The sequence below is a fragment of the Podarcis vaucheri genome, assembly GCF_965113315.1.
Source record: "Podarcis vaucheri genome assembly, chromosome: 12".
Lineage (NCBI taxonomy): Eukaryota > Metazoa > Chordata > Lepidosauria > Squamata > Lacertidae > Podarcis > Podarcis vaucheri.
In genome coordinates this window covers 36,780,280-36,807,411 of record NC_138750.1, presented here as the reverse complement: position 1 = coordinate 36,807,411, position 27,132 = coordinate 36,780,280, and the positions used below count along the sequence as shown (strand labels likewise).

At 42.4% G+C, this 27,132-nt stretch overlaps 1 protein-coding gene across 3 annotated transcripts in view; it reads right to left on the bottom strand.

Annotated features, from left to right (window-relative positions):
• Positions 1–27,132, bottom strand: part of CALCR (calcitonin receptor) — a 143,196-nt gene that overhangs the window by 115,582 nt on the left and 482 nt on the right. The window lies entirely within an intron of this gene.

Genomic DNA, 27,132 nt, shown 5'->3' with positions numbered 1-27,132 from the left:
GGTGGACCGGAAGAGGAAGAGGAGGAACAAGCAATGGATGGCAATTGCACAGGAGTAATAATCATCATGCCCTCAAGAGTTGATGCTTCATGCCTTCGTCGGTCAAATTCTGAGGTGTAGGTGTGTGTGTGTGTGTGTGTGTGTGTGTGTGTACCTCTCCACTGGCCAACTGCAGAACGAGCAATTTGTGCTTCTACTTGTTACAGACCAGCAGTCGCTAGCAAACCTCACCCCCTTGCAGCAGGTAAGGCAACAGCAGACTGAGCTACGTGTGACTGAACCTGCATCCCAGAAACCCAGTGAGTTTGATAAAACACCCTCACATACCTAGAAAAAGCAGTGGATCAATGAGGTGAGATGAGCTGCACAACTGATTTGCATGTCTCCTCTAAGTATAGTGGGATAAGTAAAAAATGTCAACAAAACCAAACATTTAACTCGTGGAGCTCTTTGATTTCGGAAAGAAAGCAGGAAGGGGGTGAGAGAAGTCCTTTTTTGACCCCCAATAAGCACGGCTTGCTTAGGCATCCGTTTGGAATTCCTCCTATAGCAGCAGTTATAAATTAAACCCACCCTGCTATAAATTCACCCTGCAGAATGAGAGGCCACAGACAAAATACACTGTAAAAACCTCTGAAATACAATAAATCAATTTTTACAAGGGTGCAGCCACATCAGAAAACTAATTTTAATGTGGAATATCCAAGTCAAGCCAGACAACACAGCTTGCCAATGAATAACATGCTCTCCAGTTTGTCCAATTTATTTACAGGCAACTACATTGTGTATTATCCTTGAGAAACACATTCAGCTGTGGTCTGAATTATGTATGGTCTAAGTCCTTTGGGTACTTGATGTGACAGTGTCATGCTGCAGCACATAAATGAAAACCCCTGGACTTTACCTTAAGGCCCTATTTTTTAGGTAAGCCTCAGTATAAAAACTGCAGTGCTGGTGGCACACCAAGAAACATTTTCCAGAATCTTTCTGTTCCAATATGTGTTCACAGCTGGAAATTCACCAGCACCTGTGGCCATCAGTCACATTCTGTTCCTTGTTGACATCTGCACCACAGAAGGCTGAAAGCCAATGAACTGAACCCTTATAAGGAATAGATAGCCTGACTTTTAAATAGGGTTTCTTGACCATGTACTTTTGAATACCCCTCCTTGAATATTTGTGAGCAGGATTGGGCTAAGCAATTATCTGACAGGAAAAGGTGATCCAGAGAATTAGTCAAAATAAAAAAATACATATCTGAAGAAGTGTGCATGCACACGAAAGCTCATACCAAAAACTACCTTAGTTGGTCTTTAAGGTGCTACTGGAAGGATTTTTTTTTTATTTTGACTATGGCAGACCAACACGGCTACCTATCTGTAACCAGAGAATTAGGTAAGTGCCCATTGTCTTTGTCCTATCTGTAACCAGAGAATTAGGTAAGTGCCCATTGTCTTTGTCGTCCCGTCCCCGTCCCCCGCACCTGGGTTAAGTTTCTTTGTCTTGGAGGGAGCAGAAGACACTTCTCAAGGGTCCCTTTGAGGCTTGGTAAGCATTTGCTTGGAAGACATGCAAAGCACTGACTCATTTAGGTGTGAACAGGAGGACAATTGCCCATCCCAACTACAAAGCACCATATGCAAAAAGTAAATTTAAAAACTGCAGTAACAATATGCTGTTCATTCCTTTCACATAAACCAAGAGAGAGGTTAGAGACAAATGCATTTTCGTGGAAAAGTTGGCATTTATATTTCTTGCCATGAATGCCTTAGGATTTGAAATGAATAATATGCACTTCCCTCTTTCCCCAGAGTAAACTGGTTTGAGATGGATGCACCAACGAAGGGCTCATTCAAATACAACAGTAAACTATTTAAAAAGCCTTAAACTCTCTTCCCTCTCCCATGTTCCAGTTCTCTTGATCCTGCTGTTAAATTACACTGAAAGAAAACAGGCTATTAACTGGGTAACATGAAGTCCATAGCAGCTGCATGGCAGTCAGAAACACTTCATTTTTTAACCCGAATGCTATTAAATTAAGAGTTATTCAAATTTCTGCAAAACGTTCCACAAAGCAGTAGTTAGGGAATATAATAGTGCTGAATGGATTTCCATAGAAACCGACTCTTTTACCTTACGCCTAGTGGAAACCCGACATCAGTTTTATTGAAAGCCAGTAAAGATCAAAACAGAGAAGCTGTGGCAGGCAGTTGCTTTTGAAGGGCTTGAGGGGTTAGGGTTCCACACTAGGCTTTCTTGCATGGCAAGAAGGTCACTCCAAATTAAATGCTCAGCACAGAGATACATTTCCCAAAGAAAAGGAGTGGTTTTCAAAGGCCACCATGCAGCGGTTGCCATGCAGAGTTGCTTTGCAAGGAATCTGAAATAATACACAACTAGGGGTGTGATAAAAATAATCTCTGACTTATTCCCATGGACGACTTTTCTAAACAACAGGCTGTCACATCCTGTGCAACAACTGAACAGAAAGCAGTGTGGTAATCCTGTGCTTCTCAAAAGGTAAGAAAGCCAGTAATAATAATAATAATAACAATAACAATTTTATTATTTATACCCCGCCCACCTGGCTGGGTTTCCCCAGGCACTCTGGACGGCTTACGGTACATATAAAAACGTCAAACATTAAAAACTTCCCAATACAGGGCTGCTTTCAGATGTCTTCTAAACGTTGTGTACCAATTACCGCATCAATAGCAATTACCACATCAGTAGTGGTCACAATCAGCATCACCACAATGTTTGTGACAGAGCCATTCATTGACCCAAACCTGTACTTCAGAGTCAGAAGCTAGCTAGTCTGTGCTAGAGATGGGAAGGATAATTCTAGAAGGAAGTACGGGAGTCTTTTTGTGGGCTATATATGAGGGAGGAATCGAAACAATAAACTCTATTAAGCATATTCTGCATCCAGGTTCTAAATTCTAAAAATCCCAGGCCCTCTGGCCATAACAAATGCACCTCAAATTTCTCCTCTGAATATCCCCTTGAAACAGATAGGTGTCCCAGAGGGATATAAGAGATTAACTGTCTTGCACTAGCTCCCTTCAATCCAAATGGGATTTCCTAGTTGCTAGGTCCTAGTGGACTGTTGCAGCAGTTGGAACTTGAGCCAAGTTACATAAACATTCAGTCCTCAAAACCTTCTGTCCATGCAGCAACACAGCTCTCCAGAGATTAGCCCAACCTGACGTTATCGACAGCCCACCTGCCTGCTTCCAAGCACTTTGGGGGTCAACAGATATCAGCAAGTTCCAGGAGAGCAGCAAGTGTTGATCTGTAGCATCAAAAAAGATGAGCAATGACATAACACCTTCAGCAGCCAACTTGCACCTAAAGGCCTTTCCGGATAATAGGTTTTTCAATTTTGAAAAACAAAAGTCTTTTCTCCAGGCAGCATTTTTTGATAACAGGGAAAACAGCATATTCCCAACACTTGAACTGCAATGTTTTGCCAATGGGAAAATGTGATTTGCTCCTATCCATTCTAGAGCACCTGTTGTAATTGTGACTGTATGGGATGTGGCTTGCCTGAATCTCATGGGCCCATGGTGGTTATGATATCACTGGTGCCCCACCTGCCCATTTTGAGCCACTGAAGAGTAATGGGGGGGAATATATTTACAGGCTTAGTGCTCATCTATCCCTCTAAAATGACACTTATGGAAGATAAGGCTACCAATTGCTACTCGCTGTGATGGCTATGTACAATCTCCACTATAAAAAAACCAGTATGCCTCTAAATACCACTTGCTGGGCAGCACAAGTAGGAGGGTGTTGTTGTGGACTTTGGGCTTTCAAATTCCAGCAGCGCTCTGTGCGGTGCCAAAATTCAGCAGACCACGATCACCTCTCAACTTCCATTGTTTGTCATTGTAGTGGTGTACCTCGCAGTGTCCTCTTGACTCAGTGCCCAGTGAGAACTGGTTGCGCTCCCCTAAATCTCCCTCCAGTGTCCTGCTTGCCTGCTTTCGCACAGGGATCTGGCTGGCCACTGTGAGAACAGGATCCTGGACTGTGGTGGGCCTTTGGTCTGTTCCAGGAGGCCTTGTCGTATGTCCTTATGTTCACTCCATAAAGCAGCTTTCCACAACACGGTAGCCTAACGAGCTCAGTGTAGCACTTTAAACTCTGCAATAGTTAAAACATCTTACCTTGGGAGAGGTCATATCGCCATAGGAACAAAGCACAAGTCCTTCACTTGATCCTCTAACACTTAGCCCTTGCTTGCCTTTCAAGCTTTTGTTCCATTTTGCATTGAAGTACAACTTTAGAAATTAGCACACTTGGCCCCTTGCTTCCCCAGGTTCGTTCTGGAGTTCAACCTTGAACCAATTTATATTTGCTTAGAACCTTTTCTCTCTGTCCTCCCAAGACTTTGTTCTGTTTTTCATATGAAGACAGCATAAAAGGATGCTTACTTGCATAGTGGCAGGGCTAGAAAATATATACATGCAGCTAAGAGACAATACTTTCAGTTTTCAGTCAGGATCAATTATCTTACATTCATGTTTCACCCTCCCTTCTTCATATATTTATGTCAGCCTGTCAGTCAGATTTTATTGTTTGTAGCCAATGTATATATTTATACTGTCATCAGAAGGAATGAAGTTTCAGTATTACAGTGGCCTCATGTTTTAAAGAATCATCCTTATGAGAGCTCATTATTTATATTATGTATAAATGTGCATACCACTCATATCAATAAAATGGTAGGAATGATGGGAGAGTAGTCTAAAAAACATATGGAGGACCCCATGTGTGCTACCCCTGCTGGAGGGTCTGTAGTTCCACACATGGTGCAACCACTGACTCGATTTGTATGCCCACAGATCACTTGAGTCTATTATGATTTTCTCCTCACAACACAGAGGCAACAAAATGGTATTGAAAATATTGATGGCTTGTATATTATCATATCCTAAGCATGCCTTTTCACAAATAAATCTTTACTGCTATATATTCAAGTATCTTGCCTCATATGTCTTTATCTTCATATCTATATCTTCACTGGAGAGCCAGAGTGGTGTGGAGAGCCAGTGTGGTGTAGTGGTTAAGAGCGATAGACTCGCAATCTGGGGAACTGGGTTCACGTCTCCGCTCCTCCACATGCAGCTGCTGGGTGACCTTGGGCCAGTCACACTTCTTTAAAGTCTCTCAGCCCCACTCACCTCACAGAGTGTTTGTTGTGGGGGAGGAAGGGAAAGGAGAATGTTAGCCACTTAGAGACTCCTTCGGGTAGTGATAAAGCTGGATATCAAATCCAAACTCTCTCTCTTCATTACCTTCCTTGTGGTCAATCCACTGCCATGGGCATCCATGGGGAAAGGGCAGTCTGCCCTCGGCCAATGAACCATAATACTCAAGATTCCCAGTTTTCATTTAAAATGTTGAACTTTGATATAAGAAAGTCTGATTACTCCTTTCACCCCCCATATCTGCTTCTCTTTCCAATTTCATGTTGTTAGGGAAGGAAAAACTTGAATCTGCAATCTTCTAGCTTGTGCTGCAGCATATTCACAGTCAATTAATCCATTCCCCATATTATATACTCCTAATACTTTGGGATAGATCTGAATTTCACTTGTGAGTAGTCCAGTGGAGTTATTAACTGGAAAGACAGCAGGCTACCTGACCTTACCACTTGCGCTGAGCATTTCATTTTTTCACGAAGAAGAATAAGCAAAGTCTCAGAACTTTAAGCAAGGGTTTTAACATTTTTTAATACTATTTTGAGATTTTACTTCTTTTGCTTCCTATCAGTTCCCCCTGCCAAGTGCACCAGCAGCATTAAACACCTGGCTAGACAGTCAATAAGACTCCCAAACAATCTGATACATCACTTTTGCAAGGTTGAGAATAATTCAGATGCAGCAGAGAATGTCTAGAGAGGCAGCATCCATGCTCATTGCTATCAATGTCAAGCCACAGTGGAAACGAAGTCACAAATATGTCAGAAGTGATTTAGGGGATTAGCAAAAGAATACAGAGCTAGGTGACTGATACATATTGGGTTTAGTCACCCAATTTTAATTTCCACATATTTGACAATACTTCCCAAAGAACTTGATAGTTATATTTTATATGTAAAAGAAATGCCATAAATTTACTATGCGGCATCTGAAAATATGCAGTATCCAAAGTATAGTCCAAACAAATTTGAAATGAAATAAAGAACACAGTATGAGTGCCAGTCCTTTTTTGTCCAGTCCTTTATAGCCCACTTCAAAAACCAGAACATGGAATTTTAAAATCAATTATAGTTTACTTAGACTAAATCTACTTAAATCCAAGTACAGTGGTACCTTTGTTCTCCAAGAGCCCGTTCGACTCCCGAAACTGTTCGAAAACCAAGGCACGGATTCCGATTGGCTGCAGGAGCTTCCTGCATTCAAGCGGAAGCCACGTTGGACGTTCGGCTTCTGAAAAATGTTCACAAACCGGAACACTTACTTCCGGGTTTGCGGTGTTCAGGAGCCGATTTGTTCAGCAACTAAGCTGTTCAGGAACCAAGGTACCACTGTACAAGCACTAGTTTCAAGCTGCAAGTTAAATTGCTCTAAAACACTTTGGTAATAAAGTTTATTTTTAAAAATCTGATACAAAATAATCAACATCCTTTTGCATCAATAAGCCTAATTTTTTAAGTCTGATCCTGAATATTCTTCAACCAAAGTTCTGAAATAATACAAAAAACACAGTGTGTTAATATATTGCCACCTGCTGGACATTTTCATCCCCCTCCTATAAGAGGTTAGGAATAAACTTGAGAGGGTTGGAGGGTTTTTTAAATAAGTCTGGCAGAGAAACGCATTGCATTTATATATATATATATTCTAAGGAAGCTCTCAGTATTCCTTGCTCTGAGATTCCTTAGAGTCTGGAGTTAGCTATTATTTTCACAGCAGCTTTTCTCACACATATCTCTTTTCTCAATCTTGCAGTAGTTATTTATGGGAATGTATTCATGGTTGAATTTATTCATTTAACATCTTCCTTCCTGTTCTGTGAGGAGGGTTTTGACTTAGTTAAAATGAAGGGGGAGAAATGAAGGGAGAGAAACTTTTCCAGGGTTCAGCATGTGGGTAAATGAGAAGTCAAAATGTTGTGGAGGGAGCATAAATAAAGGCATCACAAACAAAACACTGATAGGTCTGCCAAAATAGATAAATGCATAAACGCTTTGCCAAAGGCCCAGGACTGAAACTTAGATTCAAATTCCATGTCAGCCTGGTACTTTCTTGTTGGCCGACCTTGGAGAAATTGCTGTTCACCTCAGTGTCCCCATCTGCTAAGCTGAAATAATGAGCCGCTGGAGTGAATTCTTGCGAGAATAAAAAGAAGAAAAAAGAATGTTGGTTGTCCTCCTGAACCTCTAAGGCAGGGATACTTTCAAAAATTTTACTCCAAAACAGTAACTGCTTTCTATCTATCATTCATTCATACATATACAGTGGTGCCTCGCAAGACGAAATTAATTCATTCCGCGGTTTTTTCCGTCTTGCGAAGCACGGTGTCGGAAAAGTTTTGGAAAAGCTTCAAAAATACCAAAGTCTTCAAAAACCTCAAAAAAGGCTACCACACCGCGTGCTATGAATTGCTCCTCGAAGTCAAGTTGCAACTGTATTAACGGTTTTAAGAAAAAGGAAACAAACTTGCAAGACGTTTCCATCTTGCGAAGCAAGCCCATAGGGAAAATCGTCTTGCGAAGCAACTAAAAAAACCAAAAACCCTTTCGTTTTGCGAGTTTTCCGTCTTGCGAGGCATTCGTCTTGCGAGGTACCAGTGTGTGTGTGTGTGTGTAGCATTTATAGTTATAGAATTTTATATAGGACCTAACCAATATAAAATTCAACAAGGGAAGTAACAGAGGAAGAGGAAGAAGTGAGGGCGGGGGGGGGGTAAACAAAGAAGTAATATGGCAAGAATTCAAGGACACATTCCAGCCAGGTAAAAACACTAGAGGGTCAAAAGGCTGTGGCTTGGGAAGAGTTCCAAAAGCCCCTTTTAAAAATTCCTTTGATGCAAATATTAAAAGAAGTTTTTTTAAAAATACACAAAATACAAAAATCAACTTTGTGTATAAGATAAACCACACTTGCAGTAGGCAGAATGTTATCCTCTATCAAAAATACACACACACACACACACACACACACACCTGGGCTTGGTATTTCATTGACAAGTTTGAATGCGTCCATCCCATCTCCTGTAGAACACAGTCACATACAGGATGGTAGCAGCCCTGGTGCATCCAAACCAGGACTAGACTGAGCTTAGCTGGAATCAGGGCTGGCTCTGTCATACAGCAGGGTGAAGAGACCTGCTTCAGACAGCATTATGCAGATAGATAGAGGAAGGGATTGGGACTTGAATGGCGCAGCAAGACTTTTAAAAGTAAATCCGCTCTACTCTATATGGGAGGGCGGCATTGCACACAGGCAGCCGAGCCTCAAAGTCTTCCTCCGTGGGGGGGGGGAGGTATGCTACCTCAGCCCTACGTCATCGCCAGCTGTGTTAGCGGCATTTTGAGGCGGCCCCAGCCTATCAGCTGGCAGAGTGAGTATAGCAGCGGGCCATTTAAACTCGGCCTGACCAGCTGGCTCTCTCCTCCTTGCCTCTTCATCAGATTACACAGCTCACCCACCCACCCTCTTTTTCATGCTTTGCTCCGATACATAGCTGTCAACGTTTTCCTTTTTTTAAGGGAAATTCCCTTATTCCGAATAGGATTCCTAGCAAGAAAAGGGAAAAGTTGACAGCTATGCTCTGATATGACCTTTCTATGCCAGTTGTCGCTCACCATGTTGTTGCGGCCGGGTAGGAATTTTTCCCACTTGGCAAACTGGCAATGGCCATTTGGGTTTTCGCCTACCTAGTAGCAATTGTCACAACTTTTGTGAGGTTAGGCATTGGGTAAGCCTTCGTTTGGTTGGAGGGGGTTGTTGCCTCACCTGCCCCTCTCAGTAAGGGTATCCCGCTAAAGGGATCCAGGGAGTGAATCCTGACCCATGGCCTGGGTGTGGGCTGGGGCCATGCCGCAGCCCCTAAGGAGACCCCTCGGGGCGTCACTATCTGACATAAGTTATAGGGCACCCCCATTGGTGGTTTACCCTTACGTGGACTCCCTGCAGATGGGCAGGATTCAAGATATAGCCTGGCTTCACCACAGTGCCTAAGCCAAACCACTCACATCTGTAACCAATCAAGTTGTGGCCTATTTGAACCCATAAACCAAATATTCTGTGTCAGTGTGATTTATTGTTCTCCTGGGAACTTTGGGGCTCGGGTGCCTTGGGGCACAATGGCCCTGATTGCAGTAGAGGGGGGAGCAGCACCTCAGCTCCATGCAAGTCCCCCCACCCCAAATCTGGAACTTACTGGAATTCAGTTCTGGCACTTTTCAGCTGGGCTCCTTTGCCACAATAAAAGAACAAGGTAGGTGTTCGTTGTGAGTTCTGGCACCCCTTTTTCAAGAAAAATAGCACTGTGGCTACAGATGTATTACCAACATATTTTATGGGTGGAGAAGGGACCAGGGCCCCATCGAGTTGGCACTACTTTCCTGAGACTTCGGGATACAGACATACGCCCACCCTCCCACTGACCCTAGAGCAACACATTTGAATACTTTCTCGCATCAAGAAACCTCATGAACTTCAAAACCCTTCAGAGGTAGAGTCACATTTCATGACAACTTTTTTTTTTTTTGGAGATTTTAACCTGAATAGTACAGTCAGGGACATCTTGAGTGTATATTACTAGTTTCCACAGCAACAAAAAATCAAGATAATGTCTTCCATAAATCCATACACTGAGGTTTAGACTCCAAACAGAAAGCACTGAAGTACATTGAGTGATGTACTGGTCGCAGCATGCTCAGAATACTACATATTATTTATAAACCTAACTCAGAATGTGTGTGTGTGATTTTTTTTTATTTGCAATAATAAGCATCACAGTTCTTATTTCTAGTGGAAAAATAATGTTTTTGTGATAAATGGACTCTTTTCCATGCCGCCCAAACTGTTAAAGAGCAGGTTGCCCACAAGTTTAATCTCACCTGTGCTCTCCCAACAACTGCCTCCTGTGAGGGAGCCTATGCTGTTCACCTTGAGTTATATTGCTTTTCGCCAATGCCACAGGACCACAATAGGCAACCATCAGATATTTTTTAAAAATGTGCTTTTTTATTGATTTTTTAAGTTCAAAAAATATAAATCCATTTGCATAGACTTACAGATTTGGCTGCCTTGTAGACTGGAGTTACGAGAGAGAATGAATGCCAGAGTAATTACAATTACATTATGATGTACAATAACATATGATGTTTAAGACTGGTGAACACGGGCAAATAATAGCTTATGTTCAAAATTACTATCAGACCTTTTTCCCACACCAGAAGATAAACTCATGGTCTGGCTCCTAGAGCCTGACTGTTGCTTATCCCAGAACTCTTTCATTATATGAAGCTAAGTAACAAGCTTCCACACACTCACTAGGCTGCTGGGAAATGAACAGTGTGTGTTATTTTTTGTGTGCCACCAGCAACCATAGTAACTTAGACAACATCTAGGATAAGGCTTGGGAATCAAGCCAGCATAGAATAGCCAACACAATATTAATTCCAATGAAAAGGCCACCTTTGCAACCCTTTCCTGCTATGCTGTATGAAACTAAGCATCTAATTCCAAATCAGTATATGATGTGATATATTATCAGGAGATGTGAAATTAGGATGAGCTTGCAGCAGCCAAATAGAGCTGGTTAAACAGGCTGGACTGAAGCTTTGACATCCATACCTTTTCTATTCTCACCCCTCCCTGAATGGACAAGAAAGTCACTATAAGTAGGCCTATATTTTGTTCTGTAAGCAGCTTAAAAATTGTGCCACTGTGAACTTCCAAGGATCAAGGCAAATCAATAAAACTAAACCAATGAAACAGTACATTATTCACAAACCCACATTCTTTCATTCATGAGAACATTACAGTACTAGACTTCTACTCAGTTTAAACCAAGGGTACCTATGCATTGCAAGGGGGTAGATTGAATGTCCCTTTCAACACTCAATTCTAAGATTCTATTCTTATAAACGTAGAACTTTATGTTTTAGTTATACGTGTGATAATTTGGCAGAAACTAGAAAAAAGGGGGAGACTGGGATTCTGAGAGGTTGGCAGACGAATTGTAAAATTTGGCTAAGTTGACAGTCACTATACCAGGATGTTAGTGAAGCATAGTTACAATCCTAAATACAGCAAGAAATAAAATAGAAAGCACAAGACCAGTTATGTCATCTCTCACTTCTTAAAGCAACTCTCTGACAGTATCCCAGGCAACTTGGCTGCTACCCGTCAATCAAAACAGTGCACACCGATGGCACCACCTGCATGGAAGGCACCCATCAACACACAACAATGCCCCAAATGCCTCAATAAAACCTCCCTACACAGACTGTAAGGGACGCGGGTGGCGCTGTGGGTAAAACCTCAGTGCCTAGGACTTGCCGATCGTATGGTCGGCGGTTTGAATCCCCTCGACGGGATGAGCTCCCGTTGCTCGGTCCCAGCTCCTGCCCACCTAGCAGTTTGAAAGCACCCCTAAGTGCAAGTAGATAAATAGGTACCGCTTTATAGCGGGAAGGTAAACGGCATTTCTGTGCGCTGCGCTGGTGCTGGCCCGCCAGAGCAGCTTCGGTACGCTGGCCACGTGACCCGGAAGTGTCTTAAGCGAGATGAGCACGCAACCCCAGAGTCGGTCACGACTGGCCCGTACGGGCAGGGGTACCTTTACCTTTACCTTTGCACAGACTGTAGTTCCATCCACAAATCAGGCATATAGCCAGAATTAGACCACACAATCCATAAGACTCCACAGCCTAGTAGTGAAAAGGACAGCAATGGATGTTTGCAGTCACAAGCTTTCATGGCTTTCCCTCAAACAGGGGTTTAAATCCCAAACACCATCAGCAGCAAGACAATGGGAGAGGACAAAAGCACCCCTTTTACCAAGGAAAGAGTCAGGATCAGACAAAGGAAGGATAGTCATCCAGTTGCAACCATCAGCCAAACTCCATAGCCCAGCGGATGAAAACAGAAGCCATAGAAGTCTTACGGTGGAATTTACGATCCCATACAGACAATAGCTTAGATCTCAGGCTCTTGCTCCAACTTGATTTCATGGAAGGGATCCTTTTGTGAGGGGAAGGACCTCTTCCATGAATGCCACTCTCTTTCTGTGAATGGAGCAAAAGGTAATTTAACTGGGGTATGACAGGGACAATTCACACAGAGTTTTATTTTTAAATGTTTGTTAGGAAATGAACATCACATAAAATGGAGGTGCTCCTCTCACCTGTCCTACTCTTATGAGACATTAAACATTCGTTTATGGTGATCAAAAGAAGAGAAGAGGAACACTTCTCTGTTCAGCTGCGTTTATTAATTGAGAAAATGAGAATGAAACGTGCATCTCTTATGACGGACTAAATGTTTCATGGAGAAACAAGCTATTCAAGGACTCTCCCCCTTAGACATATGAAAAACAATAGGACACAGTATTAGATTTAGGGGTTTTAACCATTCTCTATTATTTGACCCACTTTAATGTATCTTCAGAATACTGCTACCCATCCCAGCTGTAGAAGCCACCTGTAATTTCTATTTGCTTAAGTGCAGCTTTTATAGCTTTCTGTATCTACTGCATCCATTTTCTAATTGCCATCAACTTGAGCAGCAAGGGACATTCTTTAAAAACCTCAAAGCCAACTAAATCAGAAGTTCTCTCTTTCTATAATGTCAGGATCCATGTTGTCATACACACCTTTTACAGCAGCTGAATGCCTAGTTCCAAATGGCACTGCTTGGAAGCAAAGCAATATACCAGGCACTGTATTGTTTTCTATGGGGCCAGCCTATTTTCTTTCTTTAAGCTGTAACAATTGGCAGGAAAGCAACTGACCAACTAAGGTCAACTAAATTAGAAGCATTTAAGATTCTGCTTATTTGTGGCATTGTAGCACTTAAGGGCTCTGAGTCATTATGAATTTACCAATAGAACTCCACTGCAGTCTTAAATGCTTTTGATGCAGCTGGCCAAGTTGCCTTCAATTAACCAGTGCAGCTGGGACAACAGCATCTGCCCTAAGAAAAATAATAATCTTGGAATTATTCTAGGTACCACTGAATATTGCAGTTGAAAACAGATCAAATTGCATTGCTCTGGAGCAAACAACGATAAGGACCAAGTGGTCAGGTCATATTTTTCTTTTTCTTTTTTTCAATCAAAGCAGCTTTGACTGAAGCAGCAGTATACAGGAAGGTGATGTATTTAACACTCCCCTACAATACCATTTCCTTGTGCAAAATAATCCCTCCCCTCCAAAAAGGGGAAAAAAAGCTGGTATTTTCCCTGGAGGAGAAAAAGAAAAGCACAACGTAGGCGAATAAGCAAATTGTCTACCAGTGGGATGAAATAAGGCAATTACTCTGGCAAAGCCTTGGCCCAGCTTTAGTAACAGATTTAAAAAGAAGTGGGGAACTGGTGGGCCCTTCAGTAGATGCCAGACTATAATTTCAATAATCCCTGATCATTGGCCACGCTGGCTGTTGCTGATGGGAGTTGTGGTGCCAAGACACCTGGAAGGTCACAAGTTCCCCTTCCCTGCTGTAAAGAATAAAAAGAAGTACAATACAGGTCAGCCAATACTATACAAGTTGGAAGTTGGAAGATGCAGCGCAGCAGGCATCTCCTGTGCCTAAGAACGCCATTTAATGAAAAGGTTACCTAAGTTGTTTATCTTATGGTGCCTAGACTCAGTTAACCACTGGTTATTGTTGTTAATAATGCAGTCAGACCTTGGATCCTGAACGCCTTGCGAGTTGAATGTTTTGGCTCCCGAACGCTGCAAACCCAGAAGTGAGTGTTCCGCTTTGCAAACTGTTTTTGGAATCCAAACGTCCAATGGGGCTTCTGCAGCTTCCAATTGGCTGCAAGAAGCTCCTGCAGCCAACTGGAAGACGCACCTTGGCTTCTGAACGTTTTGGAATTCGAATGGACTTCTGGAACGGATTCTGTTCGACTTCAAAGTACCACTATAACGTTGTTGCTGTTTATTAAATTTCTCACCCTCTCTTCACCATAAGATCTCAGGGCTGGTTATAGCAATGTGAAAAATACAATACAGTGGTACCTTGGGTTAAGTACTTAATTCATTCCGGAGGTCCGTTCTTAACCTGAAACTGTTCTTAACCTGAAGCACCACTTTAGCTAATGGGGCCTGCTGCTGCTGCTGCCGTGCCGCTGGAGCACGATTTCTGTTCTCATCCTGAAGCAAAGTTCTTAACCTGAAGCACTATTTCTGAGTTAGAGGAGTCTGTAATCTGAAGTGTATATAACCTGAAGCGTATGTAACCTGAGGTACCACTGTACGGAAATCGAAAGAATAGAGTGGGTCCTAAAAACACACATTTCGGGTGTTCATGACCAGGTTAAAGAGGTATGTCTTCAGCATATGAGGAAAACCATAGAATGAACGTGCCAGTGAGGAAGGAATTAAGTCCTTCACAAGACTTAAACTTCAAGAAAAGAGAGCCCCAGCATTAAACTGCAGGACAGAATGTTCTGTTCAACTCAGAAAACGCCATACAATTATTAAAGCTCCACTGCCCAGAGGGGAAGATGTGTGGGATATAGGCATCACAATTCTAGCCCACCTATTAATGAAGAGTATTTTTTAAACTTTCCTGACACTCTTTTAAAAGCCTATATGTAAAGCTAACACTGTCAAGACAGAACCTGAAATGCGGATATGACTCCAAAAGAAAAGGTGGGGCCAATCTTTCCTTCTGCAACAAGTGCCGTATGTGTGATGATTATCCATCTGGTGGACAGAGATTACTGGTCCACACACTCAATACAAAGAGCTTCTGCTGACTCTTAAAGATCAAAAGTTATTGGAGAGCAGCACTGACAAGACAGAGAAGCTCAAGAGGAACATAGGAAGTTGTTTTTTACCAGGTCACCTATTTGTCCATTTGTCTTGTCTACTAGGGATTTCTAATAGTACAGGTATCATCTTCAATTCTGTCCTGTATTTGCCGAACGCAGCCCTGTTTTCATTCTACTGCAGTTTTTCTCACTGTCTGCTAGAGCAAAATTATGTGGCTTGTATAATTAATCGTGTAAACTATGGTTATCATTATGTTATTCCACCCCATTCATTTCAGTGCAAAGCCAAGCCAATGAGCTGGGTATAATTAATTACATATCATTTGCAAATTAAAAGCAACCATAGCAGCAAATGTCAATTGTATCCCTGGATTGATTTCCATTGCAGACATAGAAAGAATAAGCAAACATTGTCGATTTCTGCTCCCGTTTCTATTTTCGTAGGAATTCTCTCAAAACCTTATTGTCTATTCTGACTGGTAGTAGCTCTCAGCAGCTCTCTCAGGCAGAAGTCTTTCGCACCACTTGCTATCTAATCCTTCTAACAGGAGATATCATAAATGGAACATGGAGCTTTCTGCAGGAAAATCATGTCCTCTGTCACTGAGCTATGGCCCCTCTGCATGTTATAACTGTTGTTGAGTCAGCTCCATCCTAAACTTTGTGGGCAAATTTTAGGATAAGGCTAGAAGAGTTCTAGTTATGCACTCTGTGTTTTATCCATTTTTAAATTAAAAGCAAGTAGGCAGGCAGATTCCACCTCAGTTTCCTCCTCTTCTCAACACCACCTTACTTAATCATTTTCTCCCATTTATCCAAATACAGTGGTACCTCAGATTAAGAACTTAATTCGTTCTGGAGGTCCGTTCTTAACCTGAAACTGTTCTTAACCTGAAGCACCACTTTAGCTAATGGGGCCTCCTGCTGCCACCGCTGCACGATTTCTGTTCTCATCCTGAAGCAAAGTTCTTAACCCGAGATACTATTTCTGGGTTAGCGGAGTCTGTAACCTGAAGCGTCTGTAACCCGAGGTACCACTGTACAACATTTACTTCAGCTCAAGGCATTGCCTAACAAAAAGGAAACACAAGAATCGCACTAGAAACTACAAATGAATCAAGTACAATGCACCAAGCACTGCTCACTCTCTATAGCTTTCAAGACAGCTTGTGCTGAAGGACACTTCAGACAAGAGCACCTTGCATAAATAAATAGAAGTAGGAAAGCAGAAATATTGAAATCCAGCCCGTTTGTTAAATTATTGTTAGAACATTATTTCCTGCGCTCAAGATGATGGTCAGTAAGTATAATGCATGCCACAAATACATATTCAATCACTGTTTAAATGATACGTTAGAAAAGCATAAGCCACCAGAACCAACAAACAAACATGAACACAACAAATTCTAGAGTCAGTAGCCACATGCCTTCTGAAACAGATACCTTTTACAACTTTTATGGAAGTCCATGGGGAAGGAGCAACCTCACATCTCTTTGGGGAGAATGCTCCAGGACTTTGAGGCAACTGTGATCAAGATCCTGGTCCTCACAGAAGACAATGTTGTTACCTCCAAACCTGAAATTACTTGGTCCAAAAACCCCCCACCACAACCCAGAATAGCTACCAAGGGGGGTCATGCATGCAAAAGCAGTCTCAACTATTTTAACAATGGCTTCAATTTGCTTTTACATGTTTTTACATTGTTACACGGTGCCCTGGCGTTTTGCGAGAGAATGGTATAGAGGTACTTTTATAATCAAACTATAAACAGACCCAGGCTGTGAAAGGAAGCACGAGTCCTCTGAATTCATCCTGGAATGCTTGCTGCAAAAGTATGCTTGCTGCAAAGGAATAATAATAATAATAATAATAATAATAATAATAATAATGCTTTTGCCCTCCAGTACCCAGATTCATATTGAACCAAATGTAGTTCCAAGTTGTCTTTATGAGCAGGAGCCCTACATGGGGCACCCAACAGTAGTCAATCTTAGACGTTATGAAAGGATATGTTCACATGGTGAGACCCCTCCTTTGCAAGAATTATGCTTGCTTATGGTACTTATTGTTGCTTGAAAAGAATCTCAGTTATAGAAGCCTGTAGGCAACTCATCACTCATTATGTTCCAGCCATCACTACATACTTCTTTTGGCCCAGCATGCCATTTTGTATTTTGAAATATGCCAGATTTATATTTATCCTTATCATAATCACCATCTGCTATGGAATGCTTACCAAAACAATGCATGCCACTCAATCCTTGAAGGGAGAAATATCTTGTCACCAGACAAGACTTGCTTTAATGTAAATTGTGGGCCACCTTCTTTTAATCTAACAGTTAGGAGACTCTAAGAGAGCTGCATGACTAAACATGATATGGCAAACAATTTAATGCACATGGCCTCCCTTCCAAAGAGTCCAGGGAACTGTAGCCTGATACGGCTACTGATATTTGTAGCTTTGTAAGGGGTACAGTTTCCAGGATTTAGGGGGGGAAGCCATATGTCATGGTCCGGTTCACAGGCGATCGAAGTCCCAGCTGGGGACGTCAGGACCGGGGGCAAGATGGTGGGGTGGGAGCAGGAATGGGGGTCCAGAATCCAGGAGTCAGGAAGCCAAGAGTCAGAGAGCCGGGAGTCAAGAAGCCAAGGGTCCAAGGGTCAGGAAGCAAGGAGTCTCAAAGTCAGGGGTCCAAGGATCAAGAAGCTAGAAGTCACAAAGTCAGGGGTTTGAGGATCAAGAAGCAAGGAGTCAAGAAGCCAAGGTTCAACGATCAGGAAGCAAGAAGCCAAACGCAGCAAGGCAGGAAGCGTGTTGCTGTGGCAAAGAGCCGAAGGGAAATGCTGCCCTTATATCCCTTCCCAGCTCTTGCCACCAAGTGCTGTGAGTTACCAATCGGCCTCACCTGTGAGGCTGTGCCTTGCCTCTTCAGAACAAACTTAGGAAGGCCCCAGTCCTGCAAAGTCCTATTGGTCACAGGGCCTGGCTCCTGCACGCGCACCTGATACCATATGCTTTCAAAGTGACCAAAGATGCTCTAAAATGTTTGTGGTAGTAACTGTATCAGGTTTAATATGAGAAGATAAGAAGAGTCTGCTGGAGCAGATCAACAACCCATCTGGAACAGCATCTTGTTCTCACAGTGGCCACCCAGATCCCTTTGGGAAACTCCCAAACACGTCCTGAGCACAAGAGCACTCTGCCCTCTTCTGGTTGCCAGCAACTTGTATTCAGAACAGAGGCAAAGTGTATAGTACTCATGTTTATATTCTCAAAGGCCCCCACAGCGCACTGCCCACTTCATTCCAGCATGCCTCTGCTAAACCATCTTCAACAGCTGCAACCACCATACCTATCGCCTGTGTCAACTTCAAGGTTCCTGCTCTTCTAATCCTCTTTTTTAATGCTTTCCTTCATCTCTGACAGCATCTCTTCACTCCTATCTTCATAAACGCCTTCCTTCTCTTAAACCTCAAGCTTACCCTTCGTTGCTCTTGCTCACTTTTGTGTCTATGCCTTTCTCTGTCGCCAGTTCTTCCTCCAAAATCCTGTTGAAGACCCAGCACAACCTTCTCAAAACAGTGCTCCTTAATTCGCTGCCACCTTGATGATAGCCTTCTAGCAAAGGTCTGTGTGACTTCTGCCTTACACAGCACTGAGAAATCAGCTGTTGTTGTTTAGTCGTGTCTGACTCTTCGTGACTCCATGGACCAGAGCACGCCAGGCACTCCTGTCTTCCACTGCCTCCCGCAGTTTGGTCAAACTCATGTTAGTAGCTTCGAGAACACTGTCCAACCATCTCGTCCTCTCTCGTCCCCTTCTCCTTGTGCCCTCAATCTTTCCAAACATCAGGGTCTTTTCCAGGGAGTCTTCTCTTCTCATGAGGTGGCCAAAGTACTGGAGCCTCAGCTTCACGATCTGTCCTTCCAGTGAGCACTCAGGACTGATTTCCTGAAGAATGGATAGGTTTGATCTTCTTGCAGTCCATGGGACTCTCAAGAGTCTCCTCCAGCACCATAATTCAAAAGCATCAATTCTTCAGCGATCAGCCTTCTTTATGGTCCAGCTCTCACTTCCATACATCACTACTGGGAAAACCACTGAGAAATCAGCTAGATCTAAATAAATACCTAATAGTTGCATGTTCTCAGTATTGCCACACTATTGAGGTGTTTCAGGTGGGGAGGCAAAAATCTCAGCCTACTCTCTTAACATCTGTTTTATTTATCATTTGAAATAAACCAAAAACTCCAATAAACTCCCTGAAACATAATTAAACATATTCAGCATCAGTGACTAACCAAGCGATGCAGAGAATTACCCAGGTATTCAGCTCCATCTCTTCACCTGTAAAAGTGAAATCTGGTGTGTTCTCAGCTCTTAATGTAGATGATTAGCTGGGGAGCTAGATTCAGCAGTACTATATTCATTATGGATGGATGGAAGATACAGAGAATCTAACCTTCCTTTATTCCCAATAAAATTTACTTGGATGGGAACTGTTGCTAATGTAGATGTTCTTGCTAGTATTATCCCTACAATGGGATGCAGGTGACGCTGTGGTCTAAACCACCAAGCCTCTTATCGGTGGTTGTCGGTTCGAATCCCTGCAACGGGGTGAGCTCCTGTTGCTCAGTCCCAGCTCCTGCCAACCAAGCAGTTCGAAAGCACACCAATGCAAGTAGATAAATAGGGACCGCTCCGGCGGGAAGGTAAACGGCATTTCTGTGCACTCTGGCTTCTGTCACGGTGTTTTGTTGTGCCAGAAGTCATGCTGGCCACATTACCCGGAAAGCTGTCTGTGGACAAAGGCTGGCTGAAAGTGAGATGAGCGCCACAACCCCATAGTCGCCTTTGACTGGACTTAACTGTCCAGGGGTCCTTTACCTTTAACCTTTATCCCTACAATATTGTTAACCTTTAAATTATGTCCTTAGTGACATCTGGCTGTGATCACATGCATTTTTTTACTGGAAATCATATTCCATGAAAATCTACAGTACTTATGTTTAAGAAAGTCCGTTTTAATCTGGAGTGCATAATTCAGTTTCTTAAACCATCATAAATAAAAGGTTGTTTCTGACAAGGAAGCACTCATCTTTGTCCTGACTACTACCCACACCCAAAAGAAACAATTCATCCATGAACTATGGGTTCACTTACCCGACGATGAAAGATAATAAAGTTAATATTATCAATTCAGCATCTCATTCTTGCTTTGAAAATACAGAGGTTTAAGTAAGTTCAGAGGTAATTATCCCAGGATAGCCAGCTGTGCAAACTGGCTGAATGAAAGGTTGGTAATGAGGGTATTTAATATAGAGTATCGTTAACCATTATTGAGTTGTTTTATCACTTTCAGAGGCACGAAACTGGGTGATTGGCTAACCTCTATAAAGCTGTTGCCATATGTTCTTGTTCATGCCAACCACTGCCTTTTATGACTGCGGATACTGTGTTGGAGAAAGATCAAGGAGACAATTTCAAATCTCTGCTTAGCCATGAAACTCAACCATGTGTCAGTTACTTTCCCTCACTTTAGCATATCTTACATGGTGGTTTTGAGGATAACTTTTTTTTTTTGCCAGGCGCAGGAATTTCCCTGAACTACTTATAGAATGGGAGAATAGGAGCATAAATATAACCAATGTTATAACCTCTGTGGCATGGCAGTGAGTAGAAAATATAATTCATAAGTGGCCAAATGTGTCTTAAGGCTGCAATCCTGTATCTACTTTCTTGAGAAGAAGTTCCATTGAACTCAATGGGCGATCTTTTGAGTAGTGTTGATTAGGGTGGTGCTGCAAAACCTAATTTCTTTGCAATACCTGGTAGAATCTGACTCATGTCACCCTCACAAACAAATGAGATCAAATATCACCGCAGGGTTGCTCTGAAAACACTGCTTGAAAAAGGGAACATGTTTCATTTTTTTCCACAGTGACAACCAGCAAGGTTAGGACTAACTGGTAATTGTAGTTTACTGCTCTAGAAAACTTAACATCCTCCATTACTATAATTTCAATAGCTACTGAATAGAGGGTGATAGACCAGTCTAAGCATCAGCTCTGCCTAGCCCTCACCCATCACTGTGCCACAGCCCTGGAAATAATTTTTTTGCTCAGCCTCCTCCCCACAGCTGATCTTAACAGATGAAAAAGACACCTGGATACCTGATCATGGCTTTCCCACTAATTAGGCCCTATAATTCAGCATGATTCTTCCACAAGTGTTTTTCCATATTTAACCTATAATTCCTGCAAGCTACACAACGGTGTAGCTTTAATATGGCACAATGTGGCTCTTAATTTTGTGGGTCAGCCCTTTGGCTCTGCTGCTGTTTATGGAGAGTGGAGGTAGAGTCTAATTTCTTGTATCTAAAAAAAGAAAGAATTTGCAGTGATGAAGTCGGGCAGTTCACAGGCCACACAGCCAAAATTTCAAGCATCACAGAGAGATAGCTGTTATCACCAAAATGCACTTCTCTTCATTTCCTCCATGGGCCTCAAAGATATAGGAAAAACCCCCAAGGCTCATCCAAGAGAATTAATACATATGTGTATTTTATACGTGTGTGTGTCATTATTATTAATCTAAAACAGGGGGTGCTAGACCCCAGCCCAGGGGTTTGATGCACCCTTCCAAGAATTTTTTATCTGGAATGCCAAGACCCTACCAATTTTGGAAGCAGTGGTAAAAAGAAAAATGAATAAAGTAAACACAGCACTGGGAGGCCCAGAGAAGTTAACACACCCACCCCACCTAATATTGGGTAGCCTCATTTCTTCTGATAAGGTTGATCATTTGATTATTTGAAGATAGGGCAGTGGGTGGGGGTCCTGTGGAGGGGAACGCCTGCAAGTGTGTTGGGTGGCAACACCCAATGCTAGACCCTGGAAAGTTGACTCATAGTTTTTGGCTTGAGGGCCACATTCAGCCTTAGTCACTTCTACTTTAAATGGCACCACTTTCTCTACCACTGGTATCTCCTAGTGAGAAAAGCTACAGTGTCTCACTTCTAGATAATATAAAGGTGTTTTTGTTTTTTTGTTTTTTTTTAAAAAGGCGTAAGATTCCTACAAGGAAACCAAAATGGCAGCCCTACTTGCTCTGTTCACAAACTGTTGCTATTTGAGCAGAGCCGGCTCACCCATGAGGCAAAGTGAGACAACTCCCTCCCCCCCCCACCCATGGCCTTTGATTCAAAGGTTGATTTGATTCTCTCTCCTTGTTCCCTGGCAGGTGGCAGGAGAGGAGCCATTTTGTGGTTCGCCTCAGGTACCGAAATGTCTTTAGGCTGGCCCTGTAATTGAGGAATATTGGAGGTTAAATCCACAGAGAACAGAAGCTTTAAAGCAGCACCCCTCTGAGTTAATGGTATTGTTCTTTCTCTCCTGCCTTCCTCCTGCCAGGTCTTTTTGGCGGGAAAATTTATCTTTGAATGTTCAGGAGTAAATCATTTCCTTAGAAATACCATCTCCTCCAAATTAGTCCATATTGTTTAATTGTACCTACTGCTATTGGCAAATTAAGTCTATTATTTAACTGTCCCAATAGCTATAGGCAAACAAGGGCATTTAAATCAAAGAATGTGCCATTCTACATATTTTTAAATGTTCTTTTTATGATCTTGCTGCACGTGCTTCCAAATGATTGCTTGGGGCTGCTAATGGGGCCCAAGCAGTTATTGGGTAGAATGTGTGGCAAGATTATAAAAAGAACCTTTTTGCACACAAAAAAGCAGAATGGTCTTTGCTTTAAATATACTTGGAACGTGCTTCCAAGTAATTGCTTGGGCCCATTAGCAGCCCCGTTATGAGGCAACAGGAGATGGCTGCCTGACAGCCAAACTACACATTACGTTAAATGAGTCTTTGCACTTGCATCTCTGTGTTGTTACCTTTTTAAAGCAGTCACTGGAGGTGGTGGCCGCAGTACTGTGGTTGGGACTGTGGTGCAAGTGGGAGATCCATACTCCAACTTTTCTCTGGTGAAAATAGGGACGTCCTAAGGGAAAGCGGGACATCCCAGGATCAAATCAGAAACTGAGGTGGCATTTGTAAATCTGGGACTGTCCCTGGAAAATAGGGACACTTGGAAGGTCTGGGAGGATGGGGACAAAAGTAAACTCTGTTGGCTTCACCTGACTCTTCCTACCCTGCCTTTCACACCATAAAACTGCATACATTCTCAAATGTGGAATATCAAGATGCTTCTAAGGAAAGCCACAAAGATCTGGGCTTTCTTGGATGGGAGAGGAAGTGTGTAACCTCAAAATTTCAGGGGGAATCCCAAGAGTGTGGGGAACACCAGAAGGTGTTGCAGCAGGGAAGGTTTTCCTATAGTGTCAGTGTGGTATCTGTGGAGCTGGGAAGCGTACTCACTGTGTGAGGAAGCCTTGCAGTGAGCCTTCCCCAATACCAGAAAGCAGCAGGAGCCAGAAAGCAGTCAGTAGCCAGGAGGCAGTCAAGTAGCTGTATTTATTAGTAAACTACAGATCAGCTACTCAGCACAGCAGCTAGGAATTGCTACACAGGCAAGACTAAGACTCCAGCCCATTTCCACTCAGCTTTAGAAGGAACTATACCTAGGAAAGGGAGTTTCTACTACAGACTAGGCATGTCTCTTAAGGAGAGAGGCCACAATCAAGCGGCAGATATGAAACAAAGGCACATCTTATTCCCATAGTATATTCTTCTGAACATAGCTGTCTACCTCTTTTTCCCCTCCAGATATGAAAACTTCTTCTCAGTCTGGGCTCTTCCTGCAGCACCAACACTCACACACACACAAACAAAGTTTGAAGTCTGAATAAAAGTCCCAAAGCCAATCAATATCCAGTCACAGAGCAAAAGGTCTCCATTTGAAGAAGGCTGGTTTTCTATCCTGAGTTTAGACATCTTACTTTGAAATTATCCCAGGCAGCCTCACCAAGAGACCTCATGATTAGCGTCTTAGTGCAAAGCAAATCACTTCAAAGATCCCTGTCCCTTTATGCTGTCACATTTTATTCTTAACACTGTTTTGTTATGAGATTCTTTTTTAAAAAAGACACAAATTATGTCTGTTGCCTTGAGTTCCTTTTAATAGAAATGCAATTAGCAAATTTAAGAAACAAATACCGTTCTAGACCAGAGACACATCTTGACATAGACAAATGGAACACACTGTGCTCATTAGCCTACATCACATTTACAGTACTTAAATTTGTAGAAAATTTGAAGGCTCAATTCGGATAGGCTCAGTTTGGATAAGTGTTAGTCTTGTAACATCTTAAAGACTAACAAATGAATGATGTCATAAGCTTTCATGGACATGAGTCCACTTCAGCAGATATAGAAAGTGTAGAATCTGTATCCTGAGATACAGAATTATGGGAACATGGCTGGAGTAAGGTTGTAAACAGTGAGGTCAGCAGGAAAGGAAATTCAGAAAGCACAATCATTAACCGTGATAATTGAATCATAAACAGTGATCATAGTCAACAAGAGTTTTGTGAATAACAAAGGCATCCTAGCATTGGAAAGCTAGTTAACAGAGACTGTGATAAAACAAAGCACCTTTGTCCCAGTTGAAGCCACAGGTAACAGCGCTGAACCTCTTGATGGATTATAATTCAATACTGTGATTTAGAGATGTCAGGTTGCAGTGAGTGTTTAGTCCCCTGGATGAAATGCCACTCCAAGCCCCATGTAACTTTATAAAGAGAGACTGGTATTCTCAAGAAGAGGTTTCTCATCTAGGTGTTTTTTCTTGAGTACGTATCCTGTCTGTCTGCTTCTCTGTCCCATCTAGTTAATCTAATAAATTCTTGCAGGCAGGGATAATCTCTTTCCCACTATTTTTTCAGAAAGATAGTAACAAACAGTCATCCCACAGCTGGATCTCCCAGAAATACAATTACGGTTGTAGCAAGTAGCATAATTTCTGAGGATCAACCTTTGCTGTTTCTGCAGCTAGTGTAAATTTCAGAACTTATTTTCTTAGCAACAAGAAGAAACCAAAGTGGGGGAAAAATTATTGACCGGGACTCTTAAAAAAAGAAGAAGACTTTGTAGAACTTTATGAATAAGTTTGTATACCATCTACTGACATTATAGTAGTTTTGGAATAGAAATAAGTATTAAGTGCCTTTTCACAGAGGAAAGATAACTTTATTAAAATAGCTATGTTATTTAAGAATTAATTCTGGACATAAAATATGGGGTTTATTCAGTGTCACCATCTATAAAACTATTTTTTCCCAGCAAGTGGAAAAACCAAGACAATGCAAGAAAGATCAGCTATGCTGAAGTTATCAACAGCCGCCGCATAAAAACATCAAATGCAGAGAGCTCCAGAAGAATGGATTTCCACAAATGAGTCAGTTTTTGACAGACTGGAACAGTCCTCCACACCATATCCTAGCCACAGGAAAAGAAGGCTCTGTGCCATTTCTGCAGGTGTTAGGGAGGAATATGTATGGTTAAATTCAATTGTTAAACCCACTCTGTCCTCATTTCACTCAAGTCATTTTGCAAACAGCTACAAAGAGAACAAATATTTTTGGTAACAGTAGCAGGGACTCTACTAATGTTAATTGACATGAATGCCAACAAGCATATTCAGAGTGTAAACACAAAGAGCAGTAATCAGACACAGAAAAATGTGATAAGCTGACTACTGAGCACTGACATAAGGAGCCTATGCAATGGAGCAAGTCCTTCATATGTTATTTTCACTGTAAGCAGCCAAGTGGGTCTGGTCCAGATGGAAAGGCAGAAAACAAATCAAGTAACTAAAAATCTGGTGGTCTGTTGTTGAACCAGGTTTTTGTATCCGATATAAGAGCAAAACTCACAACTGCTTGCACAATTCTTGCTCCTTCTAAATCAATACTGTATATATACACACACCCTTGCTTAGAAATCTGCTCAAATGCCATTTAGGAAGAAGGTGGGAATGGAGAAGCCTAACAACAGGAAGCCAGGATCACAAAAGGGGCTTTCCTTGTAATTTGAACACGCAACAAAACACACATGTGGAATCTATTTGCCATTCAGAGAAATACCCAGATGCCAAACGCAGAATGATCCGAACAATAAAATGATACTATTTTTAAAAGGTAACATACTGACGCTTGCTAAGTGGCTGGAATAAATGTAATAATACAATAATAATCTGAGATGTGAAATATCAAGTCATTGTGCATTAACCTGGTGCCACTTAAATGTCCTGTGATTGGAGATTGCTTCCACCTGTAGTTTGCTCTGCATCTGTGTCAGAAAAGCAAGATTAAAACTGCAAGGTTCAACTGGGTCTCCCCGTCACCTAAGTTAGGATGTCCTTCCTGCAACCTGTCAATGCAGCCACTGCTTTCCTTGCTGCTGCCTCTGAAGTCTTCGTCATTGAGCAGTTCTAACTCCTTTTCATGAGCAACATTTAACACAGGTCCAACCATACCAAGCAGTTGCTTGCTAATATTTCCATCTACATTCTACAAACAGTGCGACATTGGTGACTGCCTCGCAAGACTGTGGCTGCCATCCCTTGATTAAGCATTACAGAAAGATCAAGTTGTTTTCAACATGATTGGCACATGCCTCCACAGATCATCTCCCCAGATGGATCAGAGTTAACATCAACACTGGGAAATCCTCACCCAAGTTAGACTCAAGGGAGCGGCACCGAAGATCAGCATCAAGGTCTGGGCATCAAGGCATAAGTTTCCTCAACAAAATCCACCCACCCCACTTCCAGGAGGAAAAGGTCAGCCAGGATCTGCAACAGAAGACTGCCTATGGATCTGCAACTGTGGCTAACCAAGAACTCCCCCCCCTCTAGGAACTGACCTTAGAAGAGTCCCCCCCCAAAAAAAAAATTTGGTGCCCTCCAGATGTTTAGGACTACAACTCCCATCAGCCTTGACCACTGACCATGCTGATGGGAACTGTACTCCCAAATCGCCAGGCTGGGAAAGGCTGGCTTAGAGAATCCACCAGGCATCTTGATAGCGTCCACATCTCCTTTATAGCTGCAGATCCAGCTTCCTAAAAGGGAAACACGCTCCCTACTAAAGAGCCCTCGTGCGACCAGGTAAGCTGAGGCAGAACGGTCTTCAGCTTTGGGGATACCCGAAGACTACCATTTGCTCCACCGCCTCTTTCCTGCGCGACCGCTT